This window comes from Rana temporaria, chromosome 11, assembly GCF_905171775.1.
Source record: "Rana temporaria chromosome 11, aRanTem1.1, whole genome shotgun sequence".
Classification (NCBI taxonomy): Eukaryota; Metazoa; Chordata; class Amphibia; order Anura; family Ranidae; genus Rana; species Rana temporaria.
Window position 1 is genome coordinate 104392999 of NC_053499.1, and position 12170 is coordinate 104405168.

A 12170-nucleotide genomic window follows, 5' to 3' on the forward strand; every position below is an offset into this window, starting at 1 on the left:
ATATTTTATATACAATTCTTTTTGTATATATTTTTATTATCTTAAAGTGGTATATGATAACTTCTATATATAATTGTAATTAATGTTTAGTGAGGTTAGGACGCGGTTGCTTTTTAAAAATCCTCTCTGTATACACAATTCCAGTTGTAAACTCCGTGCTCCTGGTCTATGGCAAATTCCATTGGCTGTTTAGGAGGAGGGGCTTGGAGTGTTAAGTATCTAGGACTAGCAGAGATGAGGGCGTCACCTGAAGGAGGCCACGCCTCCGAAACATGTTGTCATAGCAACTGTGTATACGTGTGTTAGAGGAGACAGCACATCCACCACGACTCCCTCTCCAGGCCACGAGTGACATCATGCTGAGTCGGCTGGTCCGTGCAAGCACTGAACAGCACATGAGATGAGGAAGCAGACTCCTAGCTTACACACCAACATCTCCATATTGATCTATATAGACTAGGAGAGGAGTCTTTAATCATGCTGTATATGTAAATAAACATGATATGTTTGTGAGTGCAATCCTCACATTTTTAATTGATAATTTACAATAAAAACAGTGTTACACTAGGTAGCCTTTGCTCTCTCTCTCTTTGTACTGTTTCAGATTCTTGTCCGCCACCCAGTGGATTTGTGAGAGAGCTGCAGCACATAGGACAAGAGAACTTTTCATATAGATGACTCCTCAGCTATGAAATAGAGCAGAATTTAAAAAAAGGCTTCCATAAGCGGGGCTGGATGGTGCACCTGTATCCTCCGCCCGCACCTAAATGCCAGAGCCTTGTGCACCAGGGCCAAACATTAAGTGTGCATGAGGCCTTACATCAGTGTTCCCCATCAGATCCCCCTCCACATCTACATCCCCATCAGAGCCCCCACCACATCTACACCCCCATCAGAGCCCCCACCACATCTCCATCCCCATTAGAGCCCCCACCACATCTACATCGACATCAGAGGCCCCACCACATCGACATCAGAGGCCCCACCACATCGACATCAGAGGCCCCACCACATCGACATCAGAGGCCCCACCACATCGACATCAGAGCCCCCACCACATCTACATCCCCATCAGAGCCCCCACATCTACATCCCCATCAGAGCCCCCACCACATCTACATCCCCATCAGAGCCCCCACCACATCTACATCCCCATCAGAGCCCCCACCACATCTACATCCCCATCAGAGCCCCCACCACATCTACATCCCCATCAGAGCCCCCACCACATCTACATCCCCATCAGAGCCCCCACCACATCTACATCCCCATCAGAGCCCCCACCACATCTACATCCCCATCAGAGCCCCCACCACATCTACATCCCCATCAGAGCCCCCACCACATCTACATCCCTATCAGAGCCCCCACCAAATCTACATCCCCATCAGAGCTCCCACCACATCTACATCCCCATCAGAGCCCCCACCACATCTACATCCCCATCAGAGCCACCACACACACAGTTTTGTCCCCCCTCTATACTTGTGTCCCCAGACTCCCCCCCAGAACATTCTTTTCCCCATCACTGTCTGTCTGCAATTTTCCCCATAGATCAGTGTGTTCTGTGCTGCTTCTGAAGAGCTGGCATTAGAACAGACACGCTGTACTTCCCGGCTCCCGCCCCTTTTACACAGACAAGCTGTTACAGCAAAAATGAAACCAACTCCGGGGAGGAGCAGCAGGTCTGCACTGAAATAACGTTTGTTGGCATATCAATGCCTGTCAGAAGGCAAAGCAAGCTGCCCGCAGCTTGAGTCTGATGACTGAAGCTGCGGGCCGGACAAAACTTCCTAGCGGGCCTTACTTTGGAGACCCCCGATATAGACTAATTGGTGTAGAAGTGTGTATGGGGACAGCGCTGTTTTAGTTTTTTTTGTGTGTTTGGACTAAATAAGGATATGCATGTTACAGTACGATTTTGGTGTGCTTAGGTGCTTTTTGGGGAGTTTTTTTACAGCGTTCCAGAACAGTCAAGTGCAGGAAAAATGCAGCATGTTCTACTTTTTATTCTGTAACTGGAACCCACTGGAACTGCAAGCACTGGTGTGAGCTATGTCATTGGAAACCATATAACCTATTTTCCATGTGGTGTGAACTGCCCTTAAAGAGATTGTAAAGACAGAAGTTTCTTTAACTTCTATGCATTAAGATAAAAAGCCTTCTGTGTGCAGCAGCCTCCCTCAGCACCCCCAATGCTTACCCAAGCCCTTCTCTATCCAGCAATGTTGCACGAAAGACTCGGCTGCCCGGGACTCTCCTCCTCATTGGCTGAGACAGCAGTGGAGCACCATTGGCTCCCACTGCTGTCAAAGTCAGTGAGCCAATGAGAAGAGAGGGAGTGGGGCCTAGCTGGGGCTCCGTGTCTGAATGGACACACGGAGCTATGGTTTAGCTTGGGTGTTCCCACAAAAATCTGCTTGCTGTGGGACACTAGTCAGGAGGGAGAGGTCAGCAGAGCCAAAGAGGGACAGGGCAGGCAAATATAACATGTTTGCTATTTTTAAGAAGAAGAAGAAGAAAAAAAAAACAAGACTTTACAATCACTTTAACCCTTTCGCTGCCAGGCACTGTGCTCCATTTTTACACTCAGGTGGCCAGACCATTTTTATAATTTTTCACTTATAGCTTTGAGAGTTTGTAAAAGACCCCCCAAACCATATATTTTCTGAAAGCACATAACCAGTAGAACAAAAAGGCGCTACTGATTTTTAGGGTCCTACGATATCTGCACAAATGTTTATCATACAATATGACTTGGGCCTCATGTACACTGCTGCTGGTAAATAGACATTTAGGAGCATTTTTTTCAACTGCTCCTGAACTCTCCTCCATGTTATCTTATCAGTACATGTACACAGGGTCATTTATAGTTGTTTCTAGGCAGTTGAGTTTAGAGGCTTTTTCTGGAACCCCAAAAAATGCATTCAGAAACGGTGTTTAGAGGCATTTCAAGCGGCAAACGCGGTAACTTGCGTCTAGCATCGTTTCGTTTACAGACAGTTTTCATTTTAACAAAAAAAACGTTTTCAAACGCTTCAAGACGCAAAAGCAGCTAACCGGACATTTTTAGATGCCGGTTTCTAGCTGTCAAGTTAAATCGTTAAGGAGAGGTTGAACAACGTCCCGTGTACATGAAGCCTTACCGTTAAATCCATTTCTCTGAATTCATTGACAGACACAGCGCTTGCTTATTCAGAACCATAGTGTTATATCGCCCCCTACAGGCATAGGACACTAGGCAGAAAAAAGACTTGGCTACGCCTATGGGCAGTCCTAGGTGATGTATACCCCGCGGTTTGCTATAGGCCTTCTGTTTAGTAACAAGCAGTGTCAGAAGCATCAAAACTCCTTAGAGTCGTGGGTGCTATGTCTGTCAATGAGATACGGATTTTACGCTAAGTCAAAAATCTTATTTCTCTTTTCGTCCATGGACAAACACAGCTTCCTTAAATCTTGACAAAGTGGGATTATGTTCCGTCTATTAGGAGAGGACAAGGCAGACATGTTAGATTTTTAAATACATGAAACAGAGTTGAACAGCCCCGCCCCGGGGGCGGTCACTCCGGTCATAACCCCTAATCCTGTAGCCAGCAGCCCAGTTTTTTTCTGCCTAGTCAGAAGTCAGGACCTAGTTCCCTACTGGAATCTCTAGTCCTGGGAATTTGTTTATTTTCTTTTTTCCTGGATTTTTTCCGGAGAGTTCTACAATCAACTGCCGGGCTGGGCGATAGACTCCCCCCAGTCTGGCCAGCGAGAGCATGCAGACCTCAGCTATGCGCTAGGTCGGCCGCGACATAGCCCCACTGGACAGGGGCAGGCCCTGCAAGTTAAACGTCTCGCGAGGTCGCATACGGCCGGGTTTTGGCCTGTGTTGCAGCGTTCCTCATGGACGACAGCCCCCCCCATGCCGATGGTGCGGAGGATCTGTCTGGGAGTGTTACCCGTGCACTTCACTTGAGCAGTAAGTTAGGGGCCCCCCCCGCCTCTCCTTTCCTGGAGTGATGGGGGCATGGGTACTCCCGGGGGTAGTTATCCCTTCCGGGGTTCTCCTCTACCGCCTTCCCTCCCCCTCCTTCCCGGGTGAGGCCCAGACTTCCGGCTTAGGGGCTTGTTAGACACACGGTCCTTTCCACCCTCAGGGTTGTTACTTGGGGGTATCTGATGGGCCTGGGAGGCAGGTGATAGGAGGTCTCGCAATTCAGGCTTTGCCGCCTACAAGCTTGGATGGTACGGGCCCTCCGCGTACTAGCAGAAATTTAGGCCGCGACTTGCGACCTACCGTCTCGGAGCGGTCCCCCCGAGGGCCGCGCACCCGCGGCTAAGAATGTAGGCCAAGGCTTACTGGCGTCCTCGCGGCCGGCGGGTGAAAATTTAGGCTCGGGGCGGTCCTGCCCCCCCGGGGGCCGCGCACTCGTGGCCGATGTCTGCAAATTTAGGCCGCGGCTGTGCGGCCTACGAGCTCGAAACGGTCTGATCCCTCCGCGGACCTCGTGACCAGTGGCTGAAAATTTGGGCCGCGACTTTGCGGCCTATCGGCGGATCGGGCCAGTCCTCGCATCCGGCGACTGGAAATTTAGGCCACGGCTTTGCGGCCTACCGGTTCGGAGCGCGCCAGTCATCCCGCGTGTCTGCAAATTTAGGCCACAGCTTTGCGGCCTACTGACCAGGTGCCTATTCAGGGCTCGGGCAGAAAATTTAGTCCCCTGCTTTTGTGGCGGCCTACCAAGCCGCGGCCTGATAGGCCTCGTGGCCGCCTCTTACCGGAAGGGGTGGCTCAGTGAGGGTTGGCTACTCCTGTGAGGGGTCCCGGTCTGTGCCTCCAGAGAGGTGTCTCGGTGTGGCCCCTGTGAGGGGTCCCGGTCTGTGGCCCCTGTGAGGGGTCCCGGTCTGTGGCCCCTGTGAGGGGTCCCGGTCTTTGACCCCTGTGGGGGGTCCCGGTCTGTGCCCCCTGTGGGGGCCTCGGTCCGGTCCATTGTGTGGACCTCAGGCAGGGGGGCACCAGTTGGTGGTCCCCCCTGAGTTTGTGGGGTAGCTTAGAATATGGCACCCCTGCCCTCACCTACCTCCTCTGTCTCGAACAGTCCGATCTGGCTCTGCCGCCACGCATGTGGCCCACGTTCCCTATCCTGTCGGAGTGGGGATGAAAAAAAAAAAAGACCCTTCCAAGCCGACAAAGGTCCAGCTGGGGGACGGAAGCGCCCCCGGATGCGCTAGCAAACCAAGCCCGCAGACAAGTCTGCTACCGCATAAAGTTTTGCCCCCACCCGATTCTTGGGTGGGGGATGTCCTCGCGAGTTTGCAGCTCGGTGGATCTCCCTGCCTTCCGACCGGTGGGTTTGCGAAGAGGTCACCTCAGAGTACAAGATCAAGTTTTTCTTGTCCACCAAACAGATTCCTTCCCTCGAATCTTCCTCTCTTTCCGGCTAGTCGGACTGCCCTAACGGGGGCAGTACAGGACTTAATGAGGTGTGGGGTAATCTTACCTGTAGACTTCGAGGCTTTGCTATCGTGGGCTACTTACACAATCTTCTGAGAGCTGTTTCAAGCTCTGAATTAGAGGAGGACTGTCTATATCCAGTCAGCCTCTCTGAAAATTTGGTTGGGTGCTGAACCTTCAGAAGTAGGTGTTAGTACCGACTCAGCGCCTGGAATACCTGGGGTTGATTCTGGATTCCTCGGAGGCGAGAATTTTTTCTTCCTCTGGAGAAGTTGCGGACGCTCCAGGCCGCAGCAAGGTTGTCAACATCCCGCAATTGAGGCAGTACCGTATGCCCAATTTCACGCTCGATCCAAAGGTAACAAATCTCCATTGTCTCTGGATCATCAGATTCAGGTGAGTCACCTAGTCAGGGCCTCTTGGTGGCTGAGATCCCCGGCCCTTCAGTCCGGGAAGTAGTTCCTTCCTTTCAACTGGACTGTGATTATGGCGGACGCCAGCCTGTCCGGTTGGAGGGGAGTCTGGGGGGTTCAGTCGGCCCAGGGTCATTGAATTACGGAATAATCCCTTCTACCGATCAATGTCCTCGAACTTCGGGAGATCAGGCTGTGCCTCTACACGTGGCTACAGAGGCTACGAGGGCATCCAGTCAGGACCCAGTCGGACAACGCCACGGTGGTGGCGTATGTCAAACGTCAAGGAGAAACAACACGCTCGGCTACAGTGTCAGGGGTCGCTCACATCCTAAGGTGGGCCGAAAGGAGCGTGCCGGCTCAAACGGCTGTTAACATTCCGGGTGTAGAAGACTGGCAGGAGGACTACCTAAGTCGCCAGATGCTGGACCAAGGGGAATGGTCGCTACACCCGGAAGTGTTTCAACTCCCTGCCGGAGATGGGACACGCCAGATGTGGATCTCCTGGCTTCTCGATTTAATTGCAAGGTGTTGTGGTTTGTGGCCAGGTCCAGAGATCCCTGGGCAGAAGCCTCAGACGCGTTGGTGGCTCCATGGGGTCAGTAGCGGCCAATTTATGCCTTTCCCCCCACTGAAGTTGCTTCCTCGTCTGCTCTGCAGAGTGGAGGCCGAGGGGATTCCGATGATCCTAATTTCCCCAAAGTCCCTGGTACGCCGACCTTGTGCACCTGGTGGCGGATGCTCCCTGGCGTCTTCCAATGCGGGAGGACCTTCTGTCGCAAGGTCCCATACTTAATCCTGCTTTACAGTCGCTGGCTTTAACGACATGATTCTTGAAAGCCAGGTACTAAGGGATCGTGGTCTGTCGAACTCGGTAATCTCCACCATGCTGAGGGCCAGGAAGTCATCTTCACGGAAGATCTACCATCGCACTTGTAAGGCCTACATCTCTATGTGTGAAGAGATTGATTGGCGCCCGAGGGCATATTTGGGTTCTCAAATCCTGCTGTTTTTTCTTTTTTATCAATTCTTTATTTTTTCATACGTTTCTCAACAATATTTCAGATAGACATAATCATACATGTTCATAATTCTGCATTTACAGTATATTACATCCTATTAATTGTATACATTCTCTTTCCACTCAACTTATTACAAAACGCAGGTGCAGGGGCACTAGTTGCCAATTCAGGTATGTCTGGGGAAGAGGCGTCCGGTTCCGACGCCATGCTGACTCACCCCCTGACAACCCTAGGGACGTAAGGCAAGACACACAGACCACCCTCCTAGCTGCCACAAAGAGACAAGAGGACCCACCACCCCAACAAGGTACCATACAGCTGCCGTCTGCCCAGGCCTCCTAGAGTTTGCTCTCCCCGTGCCGTCCCTCAGGAAGTCGTGCTGGAGCCGTTCGTGCCGATATTCTGGCCACTAGAGGCAAAATACACCACCCAAAATGGCCACCGACCTGCCACTCTGTAAGCAAAGCACGCGAGCTACAAGAAAATGTCCGCTGACACATGTATATAGTGCCGGACGCCGCCAAAATTGCGGCCGTGAGTGGAGTAAAAAACACAGACACAAATGGCAGCCAACACCCGGGATACCCTAAGGCAGTCCCCCCCACCCCACACGGCAATAAAAGAGCACCTCCCCTGGAGAGCAGACCTGCTACACAGCTTCCAGCCCTAGGATGGAGCCCCCCAGGTGGACCCCCTGTACCGCAGCCGTCCCAGCTACCCAGAGCCTAGGGAGGAGGGGAGGAAGAAAGAGAAACAGCAGGGCGGACCCTCTATCGACCTCCCCAGGAATGCCCAGCCGTACCCCCCCTGCCGGAGCAGGAGGACTGCTACTTACCCGTCCTGCGACGACCAGCTGAAGGCATTCCAGACAGAACCAACGTCCGCATGGTTACGGCATGGCTGACGGCCCGGCACACTGTGACACGGACACAGAGCCCGGTCTTATGTGAGCCCTGGAGCATATAGCTTACCGGCCACCGCTGGAGCAACGGGGCATGTCGTAGACAGCCCAGTGCATAGCTAAAAAGGCTGGCATGCGCTCGATGGCTGAACAGGGGGGACTACAAGGAAGTTGATAGTAGATCTCAGGATCAAAAAGCGCAGATTTTTTTTAATAAAATATACTTTTTAAAAAAGGCCACATGGGCCCACAGGTAGCCATGTCATTCTCCTGTGCTAGGCAGAAAAAAACAGCTGCAAGATGCAGGGAGAGGGGGGATTTACCCAGGGGGACCCCCCCCTGGGCGGTACTGTACTGTATGATGTGTTTTAACACTTAACACACTGGCCCAGATTCAGGTAGATCCGTGCAATATTTGCGTGGGCAAAGGGCAACGATTTTTGCTCTGCGCCCACGCAAATATTTTGATATGCCCGCGATTCACGGAGCAGTAGCTCCGTAAATTGCGCGGGCGATATGCTAAATAGCCAGGCGTAAGGCTGCCTAATGTAAATGATACCGCCGGGGGCGGGAATCATTTAAATTAGGCGCACTCCCGCGCCGAGCGAACAGCGCATGCTCCGTCGGGAAACTTTCCCGACGTGCATTGCCGCAAATGACGTTGCAAGGACGTTATTTGCTTCTAAGTGAACGTGAATGGCGTCCAGCGCCATTCACGAATCACTTACGTAAACGACGTGAAATTTAAATTTCACGAGCGGGAAGGGCGGCTATACTTTAGCATTGGTTGCCCCTGCTATAGCAGGAGCAACCTTGCGCTAAAGTCGCCGTACGGAAACTCCGTACCTTGCGTGCGCAGGGCCCGCGCAACTTTTGTGAATCGGTGGTAGTATGCAATTTGCATACTATACGCCGATCACAATGGCCGCGCCCCCTAGCGGCCAACGCAAGAATGCAGCCTGAGATATGAAGGCATAAGGAGGCTTATGTCTGTCATATCCTAGGCTGCAGTCCGCGTAGCGATGTTCCTGAATCAGGGGCATTCGCTACGCGGGAGCAAAACAGCTATTGCGCCGCGCAACCTATGGTTGCGCGGGCGCAATAGCTTCTTGAATCTGGGCCACTGTTTTTTCTGCCTAGTCAATCTCCTAACAAGAGAATAATACCCATATGTCAAGATGCTGCTGTGTCTGTCCATGAACGGAAGAGAACCTCCTCTTTCCCTTTCTTCCCCACCCGTCTCCCACCCAAAAAAAGGGGGAAAAGCCCCTATCCTCTAACCGTGCCTCAGACCTCCCTTCCCCCGCTACCAACCACCGCATTCCCTCACTCATCAACTCTCGTCTCTTCTCTATACATCATGTAGGGGGCCCATGTCTTACGGTACCTACCATCTTGATCCTTCATTGTCAGGAGTAAGATTCTCCATTTGTTGGATTTCTGCAATTCTCGCAATCCATTGTGCTCTTGATGGGAGGGCTTTCGCATTTCCACAGGATAGGGATACACGTCCTTGCTGCCACCATCAAATGTTTCAGTAGGGATTATTTATATTTTTCTGCTGAAATAGGGATTTCAAATAACAGAAATGCAGCTGGATTTTCTCCTAGCCGCACTCCTATTAATTCAATGGTTTCAGTTACCATTCTCCAAAACTCTTTAATTTACGCACATTCCCAAACAATATGCAGTATAGTTCCTTCTGCTTCCTTACATCTCCAACAAAGTTCCGATATTTGGGGGTATATCCGATGTAATTTCATTGGTGTTCTATACCATCTGGTGAGGATTTTGTATCCCCTTCTTGATATCTATTCGCCACTGATGACTTTTGATTATATATCAAAATCCAGTTTATCTGTTCCTGGGAGAATGTTACACCCAGGTTTCTCTCCCATTCCCGTAGGAAAGTGAGTTCCTGTGGGGCTTCCAATTCAGTTAATTTAGCGTAGAAATATGACAACAAATGTTTTAATGATTCGCCCTTCAGGCATAGCTCCTCAAACCCCGTTAATGGTCTGACTTCTGCGCATATACTTGACTTACTTCTAATAAATGCATCCAATTGCATCTTTCTTAGAAAATCTAGTTCTGCTTCTATCTTTCGGTCTACCTTGTTTTTACTCATTAGATTATTATTTTTAGAGAAATTAACAATTCTGCTAATCCCTTTTTGATGTATTGCTCTAAACCTGGGGTCTTTCAGACCTGGCTGAAATGCCAGTGTAAAAACAATGGGTATGTGCAGCGCAAATAAAGTAATAAATGAAACAGTGATATGCAAATCACAACATATAATTTATATATATATATATATATATATATATATATATATATATATATATATATATATATATATATATATATATATATATATATGTCCCAATAGTAAGACCAAGGTAAGGATAAAGTCCCTCGTGAAAAAAAGTTTGAATCCTCTGCTGGTGAGCGTGACTGTGGTGGAGGTAAATAAAATGAATATTTTATGATATGCTACTTTGTGCTAAAATCACTCAAATGTTGCCTTTCTTTCATTATATTCTTATATTGTTTTTATTTCTTTATCTATACAAGATATATACATATGCATGTGTGAAAATATATACTACAAGTGTTTATTATCCTTAAAAGAGGTTATGACAGATTATAATGTTTTAAAGTTCATCTTGAAGGAAAACTGAAGACAGATGGTGTAACTAATAATACTGGACAGCTGTCATCGTCCTTCTCCTTGTTTCACTGGGGAACCGAATATGGCTCTGCCCCTGAAAACTTGGGTGCAAGGACCCTGTAATGACACGAGGCTGTTTGTGCTAAAGATTGACTTGCAAGGAGAAGAACCATATATGGACTATATGAACTGACCAATCAAATGTGCTCATGTGTGTGATGTCATGTAGTTTATAAAAGACCAATAAAAAGTCCAGCCACTTCCTCTCTGATAAGGAAACAATAAATAAAGCTGCGCCAAAAATAATTAGTTATAAGGAATAACCCCTATAATACAACATTGTATTCAAATAAACAGTCCATAGTGAGTATCTACACAGCATTAAATCAGTCCATAGTGAGCTTTAAACAGCATGGAAGTAATTAAGGTGAATCTTCTAATAAGCACACTCATGCAGATGTTCCTTCACAGACCACACCGCTATAGTGACAGATTAGTTATGACCAAGGTGATCCCTCCACCAGTAAAAGGGGCTGCTTACCAGAGGGTAAGCCAATTTGAGCGTTTGGCTATAACCCAGCCACGGCCTTTCATCCACAGAATACCAGGGGATACCAGGGGAAAAGACAGCTCTCGGGAATCCGCTAGATAGCACTCTCCCATATGCAGATTTAGGAAACAGAAGAAGAATGCACCATAGCGTAATTCAGTTATAAAAAAGGTTTAATAAAGTACGGTATAGGTACTCACAAACATCGCGGTAAAAACAGCATTGGTTTAAAATCAAAAGTAAGCCGGCCGGCAAACTACACGGAGCCCTTCCTCCTCAACGTGGTGACGCTACTGCCTGTCCTTCCCAGACGCGTTTCGTCATCATCTGACGTTCTCAATGGGGGTAGGGCTAAGCAGTACTTCACCCATATAAATAGTGCTAAACCTCGCTGTGATCTGCAGAGCAATAGCCGCGTGGGCGCCATCTTAACTGTGGTAAAGCAGCCCACAGTCAGCGGTGTGGCATCACGCCGCACGTGTAACAGCAACATTAAATCGAAGGATACCTTGCATAGAGCGGTAACACACCATCTCGAGCAGCCCATCCTTCAAAAACATAAAAAAAAAATACAAAAGCGAACAGGTCCTCCCAGCGTCGGATGTGATATCCAAGGAGGGAAGTGGTATAAACTTGCAATGTAAAACTGGCCTGGCACAAGCCACATACACTACTCTCTGACCGTCCATCGCCATCTAGCGATAAACAGAGAGAAATGCACAAAAAATAACGATAAAAAATAAATCATAGATAATAAATTGTATACAAACGGGAAACCTATCTTTACTTTTAAGAAAAGCGAGACACCGGAAACTAATAGATACCTTATTACCGGCCTTGAACGCCAAAGATGACACCATGGAGTGGTATTATTTTATTTGATCAATAGACCAATACTATTACAAAACGGGGAGAAAAAAGGGGGGTTCTAGGAAAATAGTATTAATATAAAATCTGAACCATGCCAATCCTTCTCAGTCCAAAGAGATAAAACCAATGGACAATCAAATTGTATATGAACCTGATTATACTGATCTAGGCCTTAGAGCAGGCACGGTGAAAGTACTACCCCAAAGGAGAGAGAAATGTGCTAATAAAAATAATAATTAAATTAATAATAATAATAATAATAATAAATGGGGGGAGTAGCCTAGACAACTCAATGGTGAAAAG

At 48.7% G+C, this 12170-nt stretch overlaps 1 protein-coding gene across 1 annotated transcript in view; it reads right to left on the reverse strand.

Annotated features, from left to right (window-relative positions):
- NFATC3 (nuclear factor of activated T cells 3) overlaps positions 1-12170 on the reverse strand; it is a 734948-nt gene that overhangs the window by 273572 nt on the left and 449206 nt on the right. The gene's annotated exons all lie outside the window — the stretch shown is intronic.